The 16834-nt window shown below is 39.8% G+C and overlaps 1 pseudogene; it reads left to right on the top strand.

Annotated features, from left to right (window-relative positions):
* Nucleotides 1-2804: 2804 nt before the first annotated feature.
* The window catches only part of LOC114051239, a 25632-nt pseudogene continuing 11602 nt past the window's right edge, over nucleotides 2805-16834 (top strand).

Below are 16834 nucleotides of genomic sequence, written 5' to 3'. Positions count from 1 at the left end.
TGAGCAGTAACAAAGCACTGAAAGCTGAAAGTAACCAACTTAACCTTCCTAACCATTCGGCTTCTGGAAGGCCCTGAACACACGCCATAGGAATTTTTGGCAGGAAACAAGTGGACTGCTGCCAGAGACCACATCGCAGTGTGCCGAACAATAAGACATCCATTAGAGGTAGGAGACTAGAAGAAACTTTTCTTATGACACATAAATTTGTCCTACAGGTTCACGCAATATTCAATTTTACAAGCTTCTACTTCCAGGTGTGCACACAGCCCCAGTGTGTAACATTCAAGTGGTTATTAAAGGTGGTGATAACTACTAATTTCTATTTTTTGATTTCCTCAGATGAGATCCTATGACCTGGTAAATTTACCTTAACTGTGTCCCCCAATGCCTTTTAATTACCACCTCTTTTGTTAGGTAGTACATATAAAAATGAGTCCAATAACACACAAATGAAAGACCCTCCTTCTGTAACACATCTTTCTCTAAGAGGAACATCCTAGAAATTTAACTGCCTTGTCACCATAGGATAAGACTTTCCATTTCGAGGCCAAGTAAATACAGTGAATTAGGTCTTCTTTTCAATTGAATTCAAAAAATATTTGTTAAATGCTCAGTCTGTCCTCTGCTTTTTCTAAGCCTTGTATACATACAGTATAGAAGCACAGATGATTTACAATTAAAGGACCTGACCTCAGAGATCATGTACTCACCTTTCCTCATTTTCTAGATTTCAGTAGAGGCCCAGAGAGGCTTGTTGGCTTACCCACTGTCACCCAGAGCCAACTGAGCCAGGATACAGACCAAGGTCCTCTGACTCCAAATCCAGTGCTTTTCTACCCAGTCACAACAATCTTCATATCTAAGCTAACCTTCCACATTTTGATGGATGGGAAAGCTAAGGAGCAGAGACATGAAATGGCATAAAACTGGAGAGTATCAAAGAAAACAGGATAATCAATAGCATCAAATACTGCAGAGAGGTTGAGGACAATGAGGATTGAGAAAAGCCCATTGGATTTGGCAATTAAGAGATCATTGATGACTGGAGAGAGAAATTTTGGTGGAAGGATAAGATCAGAAGCTGTATTGTTAGGAATTAAGAAGAGAGAGGAAAGACAAAGTGAAGGCACCTATTCTAGATGGCCTTTTCAAGGAATTTAGCTTCAGAGGGCAAAAGAGATGTAAGATAATGATTGATGGGGATGATAGGGAGGGGAAACCAAGGGAAGTCTGAGGAATGATAAAGAGGTGCAGAAGAGCCTTGCTGAAGAGTGGGATAGTGAATTGATAAAGAAGGTAAAGTGAGATTGTCTAGCATCAGTGAGGACCTAGATGACGTTGTGTAATATAAATTTGTAGTGGACCTGGTCCACTACAGTAGCATGATTTTCTCCAACTTCATTTAGCAGCATGTGTCTACTAGGACCAAAGGCAGCAGATGGCGGGAGTGATCCAAGGCTAAGATGAGGCACAGCATAATCAATATAATAAGAGGTGGGGAGGGATTCAAGAGAGGAAGACAGTCATCAAAGTGGAGAGAAGAGGAGAAAGTGGCTAGTGCAAGAAAGATGGCCTGGGAAACATGGAGATGAGTGTAGGCCATTGAGGGTATGATGAAGAGACTGACTTGGCTGAGAGAGATGTTCATATTATGTGGCAAGTAAGATGGAACAGAGAGTGGAAGACTTTGAGGCTGCACAGAATTTGGAGACACAAGACTTGGATTTGAATCTTAATCTGACAATTAAGAACTATTGTTGGGCCCTCCTTTACCAAGTACATAGTTTGGATGCAGTTCAAGCTGGCTTTTAATAAAAGAAATTAGGTATCCTTTTCTCACACTCCAGCTTGTTAAATTTCACCTTAGTGCCCTTGGGACAAATTGGCTGATAGCTAAGTTAGGGCTCACATCTAGGGTTTCTCCGAAAAGGAGGGAGTAAATAGGTACTTAATGTATAATATGAATCAGATATGGAACAAGTGATTACTCTAACACACAAAAGAAATGTTGAACATAAAAGACTCACAGCACACATTAATAGAACAACTTAAAACAAAATTCACTCTCTTAATATAACTATTACAGTCTGCTGGGAGGATGATACTTAAACTTCATTTTGTAGAACTGCATCTTACATTTCACCTTGACTCTGCACTGTCCAAACAACTTCGGTGATGTGATTACTGGTAAACTATCCAGGCTTAAGCCAGTCTTCTTTTCAGTGGTCATCCTCTCCAAGACCAAACTGAATCTTTCGAATTCACCTGTTTCAGAAGAGATGGTCATTAAAAACATAAAAGAACAAGCTCAGAAGTAGAAAAGGAAGCCAGGGGCCTAGTTTAGTGCCCTCCCATTAGCTGCCACATGGGTGAAGTTGGCATGATGCTGGAGTGGAGAGTGCCAGCCCTTACCCATACCTCACAGCAGTCTTTGTGTTACGTAATGTCCTGTAGAGCAGAGGTGTCAAGTACATAGCCCACAACACTCTATAGTTAGGCAATGGTTGACAAAATAAACAACAATACAATAAAACAAAGATGATATGAACATGGGGTTTTCTAAGTCAATATGGGGCCCTCATGGATCCTAAAGCATGACTTAGTAGCCCTGGTTTCCATGAGTTTCATACCACTACTCTAGAGTATCTGAGCAAGAGAACTCAAGCCAGAATCTGCCTTTTCTTTTAACTGATGCAACACCTTACTCGTCCACTTCTGTCACAGGGTGGGTGAGGACCAAGGGACCACTCAGGGTTTGCCATATCACACCAAGTAAATTCTTTTCAATACTTATTGACCGCATGGCCGGAAACAGGACCCAAAGCTCCCACATGGTCCACTGGAATCAGGAAGAGCATCTCTCAGCACGTTCATTGACTGTAGACCAACTCAACCTGTGCTATTCTAGCTCTACCGTTTATTAATTGTGTGACTTTTGCAAGTAAATGACATTTTGAGACTATCTGTAAAATGAGGAAAATGGACTGTATAAACTCTTGTAGTCCATTCTAGCTCCAATGATCCTGCCTCCAAACATGCCCAAATCTTCCTCATCCTTAAAGAAAATCCTCCATCAGACCCTACATCTCCTCATGCTATTGTCCACTATCCCTCTTCCCTTTCTCAGCCAATATCCTGACTATTTGCTTTCCTTTTCTCTTACTCTTCAACCCTTTGCAATTGGCTTTCTCACTTCATCATTCAACTGAAACAGTTCTCTCCAAAGTTACCAATAAGATTTTAATTACTAAATCTGATGATATTTTCTCAGTCCTTATCCCTTTTGACTTAGATGCTACACCTGAAATTGAATACCCTTTCCTCCGGTAAATTCTCTCCTTTCTGGGTTTTTGTGACACCTTTCTCTTGGCTTTCTTTTTAACTGTATGACTGCTCCCACTCTGTCTCTTTTGCTTACTTATCCATATTACACCACACAACTGGGGAGGTTCCCCAAGATTCTGTCCTAGCCAGAGGGCACCCTTATCTCTACAGACTTTATTTCTTGGTGACCTCAATAGTTCCCATAGGTTTAATTATCATGTCCACATAAATGAATCACAGTTCCAGCCCTATTTTCTCCCCTGACCATCAATCCTGTATCCCCAAATGCCCATTGGACATTTCAAACTTAATATTAGCACACTGTAGGAATTTGTTTCATTTGACTATGTTTGTTACAAGGGTTTTGTTTTTCTTTTTCTTTTTTTTTCCTTTTCAATGTGGGGGAAGAAGATGAGAAAAAATAGATGCTTGTTAATCGAAGTTTTAAATTTAATTTAATTTTTATTGGCTGTACCAGAAGCATCTTAAACTCAACAAGTACAGAACAGAACTCATTGTCTTTCTACTAAAACCCTTCTCTCCTCCAGACTTTCCTATTTATGTCAAAGATACCCATCACATTTCCAATCTCCCAGGTTTTTAACCTCAGCATTATCTTTACTCCTGACTCTCCCTCACCCCACATACCTAATCAGTGGCTAAATCTTCCAGCTTCTACCTCCAGGCTCTCCCAGAGATGCACATCTGTTGCATCCACCCCATTCTCTCTGCTCATACAGGTACCACCTTAATTTAGGCCCCTCATCACTGCTCACCTACATTATTTCAGTGACTCCTAGCTGGTCTCCCTGTCTCAACTCTCTATCAACTCCAGTCTACCCTGAACACTGGTGCTGAAATAATTTTCCTTAAACAGAGATTTAACCATACTACTCCTCTTCTTAATCAATTCAAATAGCCCCTATTGACTTTAGAATCTAATACAGGGTGTCCCAAAAATCTTAATGCAATTTTAAGCTATTAAAACTTTAAAAGGGGCAGCTAGGTGGTGCATTGGATAGAGCACGGGCCCTGGAGTCAGGAGGACCTGAGTTCAAATCCAACCTCAGACACTTGACACTTACTAGCTGTGTGAATCTAGGCAAGTCACTTAACCCCAGTTGCCTCACCAAACCAAAAAAAAAGAAAAAAAAGAAAGAAGGAATGAAGAAAGAAAGAAGGGAAGAGCCAGAGTGCCCTTACCATCTACGATTGCTGTGTCCATCCATTCAGCAACCCTTAAACGCACCATTGTGTCCACTAAGTGACTACCTTCCTTCATGTTCTGATGACGAGGATGCTGTCCATGACTCTAACACTAGATGTCTCTGTTCTCTGGCTCCAGACGTGGTCAAACACAAAGCTTTGAGATATTTTTTCTTTTCTTGTTGAAAGTAAGATTATAAATAATTGCTCTCCATACTTAGTACATGCAAGTCACTTAACCTCTACCTGCCTCAGTATCCTCCTCTGTAGAAGGAGGGTAATAATAACACCCACCTCACAGGGTTTTTGTAAGGATCAAATAGGATAACATGTAAAGCATTTTGTAAATGTTAAAGTGCTACGTAAATGCTAGCTATTACTATTTATTATTACACGTAGAAGGGATAGGGCCTTTTTTGTTGACTGAAAGGCAGCAAAGGTCTCCCAAGGGGGGTGGTGGCTCCCTTCTAAAGCAGCATATCCACCACTTGTCCTGACCCAACCCAAGGATATGTCAGTAGTGGCAATTTAGCGTTCGGAGATGTTCTTAAACCTGCAACAAAAGTTAAATCACAATGTCTAGGGCTAGGTTTTCAGATCAGATAGCCTAGCAGGATAGGAGAGGTCACCTAAGTGAAGATATTCCCAACTATTAGAAACTGGCTAGTGTTTTGTGGGAGTGCTTTGCAAATGGGGTTAAACTTGCTTTGTGTCTTATGAAATGGTTGCTCTTTGTCCTATGGTTTATATTTGTACAAGGATATTATTTCTGAATCTTATTCCATTATCTTCTTCAATCTGCAAATTGCATTCTATTCTTCATAGTATAGCCAGGCTCTGAGGACCATGCCCAAGGTTGGGGATCATAATATGCCCTACTTCTTCTTTATGCTGCCATTTGCAAATGACATTGTACTGACAGCATCTGTACTGGCTGGCACACCCAGAAGTCAAATAGTAAGAGAATTGCCCCTTGTAAGGCAAAAAATTAATTATATTTATTTGACAGTGACCCCTACAAAGAACAACATAAAAAGGAAGGCAAGAAATGTTAGGATAATCCTCATAACCTTTGTCTTCAACCTTACTTCCCTAATATTTATGTATATTATTATTTCAGACTACCCCCCCCCAGCATGTACCACTGGCTACAAACTCATAAATTTTGCTTTATTGCTATTGGCGTACATATTGTTTATGTTATTGTTAAAAATTTACTGATTTATTGCTTTCCCATGGAATGTTGGTTATAGGCTGGCATAAATTTTGCATTATTATAATTTGCCTTATAGGCTTCCTATGCTCAATTGCATCTGTGATCCCATCAGTGCAGACATTCCCACCAGTGAAGCAGATCATAATTCATCCCGGGTACAACTCTTGTCCATCCTCCCCTCAGTTCACTATGAAGTGTCCACCCAGTATTCTGGGAGTCCTTCCCCATTTTCCTGTTGGCATCACAAAGCCTTCCATTGGGAGTGCAGGGGCCATCTGTTTACACCAAATATATTTTGCTCTCACTTTGCTTTGCTTTCATTAATCAACCAGCCCATCTTCTTTTTTTTGATCCTAATGACATACAATCACTTCCTTGGGTCCTTCCCAGTTCTTTCTTTGTTGTGTGCTACAGACTGATCTTATCCACCGATGCCTCTTACGGCTTTTTTTTAATTCTTTGGAGACTAGTATTTTGTGACTCACAGCCATGTAGCAACACGCAACTCATTTTACCTCTGTGATTGTAAAAACCATCTGCTATATAATACTAATAATAGGGGAGTAAGGCTTCAGCAATACTTATTTTAGTATGTACTTCAAGGACTCATTATTTCAGCAATGTGGGCACTCCCTTCACTAATTAAAGCCAAAACTCTTTAAATGTTTCATGAGTTGCTATAACCAAAAAAAAAAATTCATCTGGGAACAAACTTTAAAATTAAACAATAATAGCTAATAATAATAATAAGCATTTATATAGTGCTTTAAGGTTTACAAAGTGCTTTACAAATATTTCATTTTATCCTCATAATAGCCTTGGGAGTAGGTACTATTATTATCCCCATTTTACGGGTGAGGAAACTGAAGCAGGTGACAGTTAACTAATTTGTCCTGGGCTAATTTGTCACACAGCTAGAAAGTATCTAAGGCCATGTTTGAGTTCTGGTCTTCCTGACTCCTGGTCCAGCTCCCCCATCCACTGCACCACCTAGCGGCCAATGATAATATAGCAAAATGTGTAGCCAATGAATCATGCTAAAGAGAGATCTGAAATAACACATGAAGAGTGGAGTAGGTAAAACTGAGAGGACAGTTAGGTGGTTCCGTGGATAGAGCACCGGGCTGGAGTCAGGAAGACCTGAGTTCAAATCTGCCTCAGTCAGACCAGACTAGCTATGTGACCCTGGGGAAGACCCTGTTTGCCTCAGTTTCCTCATTTATTAAATGAGCTGGAGAAGAAAATGGCAAACCACTCCAGTATCTTTGCAAGAAAACCCCAGATGAAGAGTCAGGTAAAACTGAACAGACAGGGAAAACTGAAAAGGGAGATTTAGGGGTCCTAATATTGCCATCTTTCCTTACAATGCTTCTGTTTTCAGACAACATTGTACTCTTGGCATAGGTCTTGGCACAACTTGTGGTGATGCTTATTTATCCTGATAGGAAGAGAAGGATTAATGGTAATACATGCATTAACCTGGCCCTCCATTACAGCATGCCTATAACTGAGAGAGTCAAGTCCAGAATCCTGAGATCTTTATCCACTCGGAATAAATCAGCTTAATAATCTACAAATCAAGTCAATTATGAATGACCATTATATAGACTTATGACAGGCAGTTGAAGGGGAAGCCCATTATTTGATCATGATTGTAGACAGACAATGAATTTGGCCTAAAACCAAAAAAAAAAAAAAGGGAGAGAGAAAAAGGAGGGGGCCTATCAAATTTGGGAAATTATATAATAAATCTCAAGCTACTCCATGCCACAAAATCCCATTTTCAACACAACAATCCAGCCCTATTTCAATGATGTTTCTTTGATGACGTCCTTTATGCCGCTTGTGTAATAGAAATGAAGTAGAAATGGGCTTCTCCAGAGAAGGTGAGGTCTTCCAAACATTCTTATTGGGGATGATGACATTGGGCTGATTACCTCGTCTCGGAGCAGTTCAAAGTCTCTTAAATGAGGCCGACAATCATTCCAAAGAATTTGGTCTGTTTTGGAATATTCCACTTAGAAACAAAAGCCTAAAAAGCACCTCTCGCTGGTGCACAATGTCAGTCAACCGACATTTATTATAAATTTACTTACTGTGTGTCAGGCATGGTGCATAGGAAAGGAAAGGGGGCTAGATCTGTGGTTTCACTGATAAGAGGAACTCCTGGATGATCTGAGGGAGTGAAAGAAAAAAGGAGAAAAGAAAAAAAAAGAAACATGTGCAAAGCTTGGCAAAGCCCATTTTGGAGGGGCAGCTTCTGAGAATGAGGGATTCCACATAGGTAATTTTTTCCAGATTATTGAAGTCTAACTCTTTAAGTGCTAATATTTTTGTTTACTTTCATTGTATTTGATGGGAATCTTCCTAAAATGTATCATATACTTCCTTACCTTCTTAAGTAATGTATATTAAGCTTGGCTTAATCTTTTCCTGATGAATCAATCATCTCTAGAAATATTAATTGTTTACATTTTACATGATTGCACATACATAACCTATATCAAATTGCTTACCATTTTAGAAAGAAGGAAGGGGAGAGAAGGAGGGAGAGAGAAAAGTTTGGGACTCAAAATTTTGTAAAAAAGAATGTTAAAAATTATCTTTACATATAATTGAAAAAATACTATAGAAAATAGAAAGAAATATTAATTATTATAACATGTTATAGCATAATAACATGCCTAAAAGGACTCCTGAGTTGTATAAAGCTGTTTTTCCCCCCACTTGGAATAATAATAATAATGACAATAATAATAACTAACATTTATATAGTACTTACTATGTGCCAGACATTCAGTCCTCACAACAACCCTGGGAGGTGAGATGAGAAAACAAAGGTGAAGTGACTTGCCCAGGGTTACACAGCTAGTAAATGAGACAGTATTTGAATTTAGATTTTTCAGACTCCAGGCCCAGAGCTCTATCTACTGTGCCTTCGTTTGTATACTCAAAATATAGAAAGACCCAGACCAGGAATTCTTAACCTGGGGTCCATGAGTTGTGTTTTTTTGTAATATTTTGATAACAATATAATTGGCTTCATTTGTAATCCTATATATTTTACTTTATTTATTTAATAGGCATCATTCTGAGAAGGGGCCTATAGGCTTCACCAGACTTCCAGAAGGGTCCATGACATACAACAAAGATTAAAAACTCCTGAACTATTTGGAACTATGCCCAAAGGGCTATAAAAATGTGCATACCCTTTGACCCAGCAATAGTATTTCTGGGGTTGTATCCCAAAGAGATCATAAAAATGGGAAAAGGACCCACATGTACGAAAATATTTATAGTAGCTCTTTCTATGGTGGCAAAGAATTGGAAATTGAGGGGATGCCCATCAACTGGGGAATGACTGAATAAGTTGTGGTATATGAATGTAATGGAATACTATTGTGCTATAAGAAATGATGAGCAGGCAGACTTCAGAAAAACCTGGAAAGACTAGTATGGATTGTTGCTGAGTGAAGTTAGCAGAACTAGGAGAATGTTGTACACAGTAACAGCCACATTGTTCGATGATTAACTTTGATAGATATAGCCCTTCACAGCAATGCAAGGATCTAAGACATCTCCAAAGGTCTCATCATGGAAAATGCTATCCACAGCCAAAGACAGAACTATGGAGTTTGAATGCAGATTGAAGCATACTATTTGCTGCATTTTTTTCTTCTGTTTTGTTTTGTTTCCTCTTTCTGGTGGTTCCTCCTATTGGTTCTAATTCTTCCTTACAACATGACTAATGTGAAAATATGTTTAATAGGAATATATATGTATAGCCTATATCAGATTGCATGCCATCTTGGGGATGGAGGGGGAGAAAAATTTTAAACTCAAAAGCTTATGGAGGGCAGCTAGGTGACACAGTGGGTAGAGCACAGACCCTGAGGTCAGGAGGACCTGAGTTTGGGAACAGCCTCAGACCAAACACTTGACACTTACTAGCCGTGTGACCCTGGGCAAGTCACTTAACCCCAATTGCCTTTAAAAAAAAAAAAAGCTTATGGAAGTGATTGTTGATAAATCAAAATAAATTAATAAAAAAAAGAACTCCTGAACTAGAGGAAAGCCTTCAGTATATCAAATGGATCCTCTGTGAAAGATCTTTAGGAAGAACATGGACAAAAATTTGCACAGAGTGGGTATGATATCAACAGATAGTAGATACCAGTAAGGATCATAGATCCAATGAAGTATCAAAGAAAGAACCTTGTAAGTATGTCCAGTCTGACTATCATTTTGCAGATGAGTAATCTAAAAGCCAGAGAGATACAGCCAAGGTAACATGGTTAGTTTGTGCCACAGTCGGGGTCTAGATTTAGGTTATAGGACCCTAGCTTCATAAGATTTAGAGGTAGAAGGGGTCTTAAAGATCATCTAGTCTAATAAGCATTTTCCGAATGAAGAAACTGAGGCAAGGAGTAATGACTTGGCTAAGTCAACATCTCTTCTAATTAGTCTTAGTAATTAGTAATTAGTAGTCTTAGTAAACTTGACTTTATCTCTTTTCTCTGAAGTTTTTTCTTAAGTCCACACTTGAATAATGATTCAGGTCCATCTAGTTTGGTTCAAATTGCTTTTTAATCCAGGAGGCCCCTAAAAGCTAATTCCAGATTAAATTTGGAGATTCCAGTCAATATCATCCAAACATTCCCAAGATTTCCAACTTTGAAAAGTCACATCAACCCTGGTGCCCAGGACAAAGTTATAGAACAATGGGGTATGAAGGAAAATGAACTCCCATTTGCTGACAGACCTGAGGTTGAGTCCAAGATTTGACACTTGCTAGCTCTGTAACTTAAGACAAACAATTAAATTAAATCCAATTGAACATTTTCATCACTTGTAAAATAGAACTAATCGAACTTGCACTTGAACCTTCCCCCAGGGTTGGTATCAATATTAAGTCAGATAAGACATGTCACGTACTTTGTAACCATTAAGCATTACAGATATGTCAGCTAGTATCATTATGGACAACATTCCTAGGATAGAGCTACCCAATTGATAGGGTTGACCCCAGAAAAATCAGTAAGTGAGCAAATTCCTGGAAAAGGTAAAGGGAGATAGGATTAAGATCACAAGTAGAGAGGCTGGTCTTGGGAAGGAGGTCACCTTCAGAATCAGCAGAGGGGTAATATTGAGGGATATGAGAGTATACAATTGGGGGATATGGGGCTCACAACAGGTGGCCTCCTTTTTCTTGTTAAAATATGAAGCAAAGTCCTCTGCTGAGCATAATGGAGAGTGTAAATGAATGGCTTGAAGAGTGAAGAGGAGGTTTGGAATAGCCACTGTGGACAGTGCTATAGAATGTCAGTCAAGAAATAAAATATTGCTGGAAGTACTAAGAGCATAGTTGAGATTATATAACATAAACTTGTAGTGCCACAGCCCTTTGACTTTTTTAGCTGTATTCAACAGCATAAGAGTAAGAGTGGAGAAGGTTAGCAAAGCATAAGTACTATGAGGACAATTCAGTGGTAGCATTCAAGGATATAGAATGGGCGTGGGTTCATGGAGTATTCACACCTCTGCTGTGAGGGCTTGCTGGGCCCTTTCCAGGGCTGCTCATCCACCTTGGATGGATTCACCCAACTTTTAACCTGTGGCTCTAAGAAGCTATAGCATGAGCAGCAACCACACCCCAGTAAACCATCTCAGAGATGGGCTAAACCAGGTTGAGGGTAACCAACAGGTTTCACCTAGTTGGTGAATTGAGGGATGTCTACCGCAAGCATATGGAGACTTTTCCCTGTGGAATGAGAGGATGAGAACAATTTGTTCCGACGGCCACGAAGGCTGCCGTGGGAGATGCCAAAGTCATCCACTGCATCCCGGGCCATCGCCAGTCATCCTCACTTTCATATTGCCACTGGGCTTCAACAACTCAGGAAGAGAGAGTAAGGTTAATGACTGTGCAACTCTGCCTCAATTAAATCCAAGTCATGCTCAAGTTGAGAAATCATCTTTGATGTCATTGGTCCTCTTTGAAAGCAAAGGACAAACAACAACAGCAACTTCCTTTTTTTCTATTCATGTACCACCATTCTCCTTCCTTGGGGCAGCTAGGTGGCACAATGGATAGATTGCTGTGCCTGGAGTCAGGAAACCCTGACTTCAAATCCTGCCTTAGACACTTACTAGCTGTGTGACCCTGGGCAAGTCACTTAACCCTGTTTGCTTCAGTTTCCTCAGCTGTAAAATGAGCTGGAGAAGGAAATGGCAAACCACTCCAGCATCTTTGCCAAGAAAGCCCCAAAATGGGACCATGAAGAGGACCCAACTCTTCTTCCCAGTCTGCCCCCTAAAATAATAAGTTGAGAGTCATTTTCAACTCTTCATTGACTCTCACTCCCCACTTCCAATAAGTTGCCATGATCTATTACTTCTACCCTCACAATATCTTCCCATCTATCTCCTCTCCACTCCCACTAATACTACCCTAGCTCAGACCCTCGTTATTTCTCTTTACTTTTGTTGATTGGAAGAGCCAATCAATCTTCCTCCTTTCAGTTTCTACTTTCTCTTTCATGCCAGTGTGAAAGTAATCTTCCTAATGCAGAGCACTCACCACATGGCTCCTCTGTGGCTCCCCCATTGCTTGAGACCTGGGTTCAAGTCCAGTCTCTGACACTAGATAGGTAAATTTTTAGCCTTCATGAAACTCAATTTCCTCATTTGCAAAAATAATCTTCATAGGAACTACTTAGTATCATAGGATGTTTATAAGCAAAGTGTTTAGTAAACCTTTAAGGAACTCACATAGATGTGAGTTGTCATTAGTATCATTATTTCATTTCTCTGAGATTTCTGCTTCTCATCTAAATTATGGGGCCAAACATAAACCCACCAAATTCAACTCTAAAACACTGATTATACTGTAATTGAAATTTTCTGCCTGGGAAGGTTATCAATGTTATCCTTATAAGACTGACGTTTCTAGACCAAAACATATGTGACAGGAGCTTCTGCCGTTGAGGCAAGATTATCAGTAGCAGATGCCACCTTTGGTGTCTCTTATTTTTAATTTAATATCATTTTTTCAACAAACAAAAATCTATTTTCTCTCCTCCCTAAGTTCTTCCTCCCGAAGAACAGAATAACAAAACCTTCAAAACAAATATGTATGGTCAAACAAAACCAATACCCACATTGGAAACAACCAAAATAATATCTCAATCTTAGCCTGAACCTATCATCTCTCTGTCAGGAGGTGAGTAGCACATTTTCATCATCTTTCTGAACCTAGGAAAAATGTTCATGTTCTGTCCTTACTCAGTAGCAAGGAGGGGGTGATTAGAGTCAGGATGGTGAATGGAAAGGGAAGCAAGCTTTTTTCCTCATCTTCAAAAAGACTTAGCAAGTAGTGCTGACCGTGGGGATGAGGGTACACACGCTGACTGTACGCTGAGATGGGGGAAAGTCAATGAAAGAAAGACTTGCTAACTCAATTACGAGTAAGTTTTAGAGATCTTCTTTTCATATGGATGAGTTAGGAGGTCCTCATGGCCATCTGAGGAGGCCTTTTGTGTTTTGACTGGGCAAAGGAGCAAGAACTGAAAGGCAATGAGACACAGAGTCATGATGTAAAGAAGCAAAACCAAATCATGGCCTTCGCTGGTATTGTGCATCATGGGGAATCTAGCTACCACAAAGCCTTTCTTTGCTTTCAGGTCTTTAAATCCATAAAAGAGCTGTGAGTCTGGAATGACTCCTACGGTAAGGTGGGGCCCATCAGACAGGAAAGTTTTCTTAACTATCAATGGACTCAAAAATGCTTTGCTGCTTTTTTTTTTTTTTTATGGAATCAGATTGCTCTGTGTTCCAACTTTTGGTAGTCCTGGCTGCATATAAGAGAACTTACGACCCAACTAAAAACAAAATAAATTCAGATGTTCTCAGGGCCTCAGATCTAGTAAGGAGAAGTAAATGGAAGTCAGATGAATTATTAATTATTCAGAATCCCTCAAGATCGGTCTATGTGAGCTCAAAACTTCAGTAATGGGCCATGGATTATGCGTTTTTTCTGAAATGCAGACTAGAATTCAGAACATATACTTTCCATTTCTAGTAAAAAGCAAACCTGATTAGAATCTAAAGATCCAATTTTGTAAGAGATAAATTCATAGTGATTCTTTACTTCACAGGAGTCATGATGGGATATCTTTAAATGGGAATTCTGACTAGTTCATTTAAACTTTTAAAATATGATTGACAAAATTTTGGTTCACACACAATCCTTTGAATAACACATCCATGCTAGTAATAGCTGACATTTTTATGGCACTTTAAAGTTTACAACAGGTTTTAACTGTCAGGAGTTCTTAATATGGATTCCATTAACTTGTGTTTTTTAATATTTTGATAACTATATTTCAACATAATTGGTTTTCTTTGTGATCCTATGTGTTTTTATGTATTTATTTATTTTGTATGTGTTTATGTATTATTATTTATTTTATGCATTTAAAAACAGTATTCTGAGATATTGGTGTCCATAGGTTTCACCAGACTGCCAAAGGAGTCCATGACACACAAAAGATTAAGAACCTCTCAATCTAAGTGTTCACATTTTATCCTCACAAACAACTCTCAGAGCTAAAAGGGCCAGCTATGATTTTTTCTATTTTAAAGATAAGGAAACTGAGTCTCAGAGAAACACAGTGACCGGACAGATGGAGTCAAGAGATAGCAATGCCCAGATCTGGTGAAGTCAAGTCTCCCAACTCCAAAACGAGCGATATGTGTGCTACCTTTCTCAGCTTTCATAGAGCATGCAAAGCGAGGTATACCCATGATGTGGGTGGCTGAGAAGGAAACCATGGGAGGACTCATTTAATGCAACAGATCAGGTCACATTATAGAAGGGAACAAACAATACCTCCCTGTGTCAGGGAACTTTGCGCTGCCCTTTCCTCAGCACCCATTTTCTTAATGAGCCACCTCCCAAGAGTCAAGCTTAAAGCACCTCATTCTACTTTCTTCTCTCCTAAGGTAAATAAACTCCTCCCCACACAAACCTGGTCAATAGGAAAGAAACTAACTCTTCGCTTAAAAGGGAGAACAATAAACATACTTTTTAATATCTCTTCCTTTATAATTCTCAAAAAGATTACATTAAATGTGGACTTTGGGCTCCCTCTTATTCCTGGGACCTCAGAGCCCAAACAGGTTGTACAAGAACTTCCTTTATTCAAATTGTTCCTTGAATTAATCAATTAGGAGCCACCCTCCTCAGAGCTGGTACCTGAAAGGTGAGAGCTGGCCGGCCTGCCTGCCTGCCTCCAAGCCTCTTGGAAATTGGAACCTAGAGGCCAAAATACATTCTCTCTGCAGGTGTTTGGGAGGGGCCACGTGGTGTGAGGAAAAGAGCCAGCTGAGATTTTCAGCTCTACTATTTAGGTAACTTTTTGACCTTGAGCAAGTTACTTTACTTCTGGGGTGCTCAGTTTTCTCATCAGTGAAAGAGGTGGGGGGAGATTGGAGTAGATGACCTCGAAGGTCCATGCCAGCCCTAAATCCTATTTCCTTTTTGTCTGGCTTCTTGAGCAGACACAAGGATACGAGGTCCAAAAGTTCTTTGATCCCCGAAGAAGTGAGGAGTCTTCTTTTCCTGGGCTGCTCGAAAGGGAGAAAACTAGAAGGGGGGAAATAACGCACTCAGTGTCCTCTAGAAATTCAGCAAATGCCTGTCACAAGGGTGAAGGAAGTGGAAGTGGTGGTTTGGGGTAGTGTCAGGTCTTTCTCACTACCACTTCTTCTAATGGGTCTCCCCTTCCCTCCAGGGGCTGAAGGAGTTGCATTACTCTCTTCAAAAATAACCAGTTTCCTCTCTTCAATCAGATCACATGAGGTTTTTGCAGTTCTTTTAAAACAGTGGTTTCTTTCACACATGTGGGTGTGGGGGAGGGTGAGAAATTGTTTTTGCCATTGTGCTTTCTTCCTCTATCTCCCACCAGCTACTTAGTATTTATTTTGTGTCTATTTATTCTTACTTATGTGGTACCCCCTTTAGGCACACTCTCCCAACCTGTACTGGACTTTCTCAGAGGACAATGATAGTTTCTCCTATCACATTCTGGGATAACCCTGAACGTGGAGATTTCCAGCACTATTCTTCATGAACCCCCATCTGATGTGTTCCCCATACCAGTCATCCAGTTGACATTAATTAACTTTTACAAGAGGGCATTTGCTGAGAAAGCATAGTAAGAAGAGTAGTTACAAAACAATTGTGGGCACACTCTCACCTTGTATGCAGACACAATGTCCATAGGGAGGTGAGTTTAAATTTAAGGTAGTGAGGCACACGGTAGGGAATATGTGGGGCCAAGGGATTACTTTTCTTTCTCCAAGTACGCTTAGGGGTAAGGTGCTCCTTTACCCGTCTGGGATGGCTCCTTGCAGAATGCAAGGATCTTGGCTAAAAGGTCAATCTATTACAGGGTTGGGTCAAGCAGGTCACTCAGCTGCTGCACTGGTGGGCCTGCTAAATCTACTTACTCTGTAAATATTAGTGAGGAGGTCCTCTTCTTATGGCTTTGGTGAGGCTCACCAGCCTCACTACTGCCTGGGTAGTCTAAGCTCAGGATACTCATTTACCTAAGATCAGAAAAGAATAAACACAAAAGAAACATGTGGCAAACAGGTGAAGGAATACAACTGTCATTTAATTCACAGCAGTCTTCTTCACTTGAAAGTTGACCAGGAAAGGCCTGAAAAATCATCTACTTATCCTTGTTTGTGCTCATTCAACTCTAACACAGCTTCTCCTAAATCATTAATCCATCTGTCACTGAAGCTTCTTATAGAAGGCTTTTCATCATCACATAATACTGATTCTGAATTGTCATAGCCTAAATGTTTTCTCCAGTTCCACATATTGGAATGACAATGAGTAGGTAGGATAATGCATTCTCTTTAAAACCCCACCAAAGAAAAGCCAAATCCAAGTATACCCCAAGGACTAAACCCTCATTGGCCAGTCTCTCATCATACTCATCTGTATATATACATATATATATATATGTATGTATGTGTGTGTATGTATATACATATATATGTATGTGTGTGTAT

Source organism: Vombatus ursinus, unplaced genomic scaffold (assembly GCF_900497805.2).
Source record: "Vombatus ursinus unplaced genomic scaffold, bare-nosed wombat genome assembly UNPS02014802.1, whole genome shotgun sequence".
In the NCBI taxonomy this organism is placed as follows: Eukaryota; Metazoa; Chordata; class Mammalia; order Diprotodontia; family Vombatidae; genus Vombatus; species Vombatus ursinus.
Note: the sequence above shows the minus strand (reverse complement) of the source record. Positions and strands in the feature narration are given on the sequence as shown.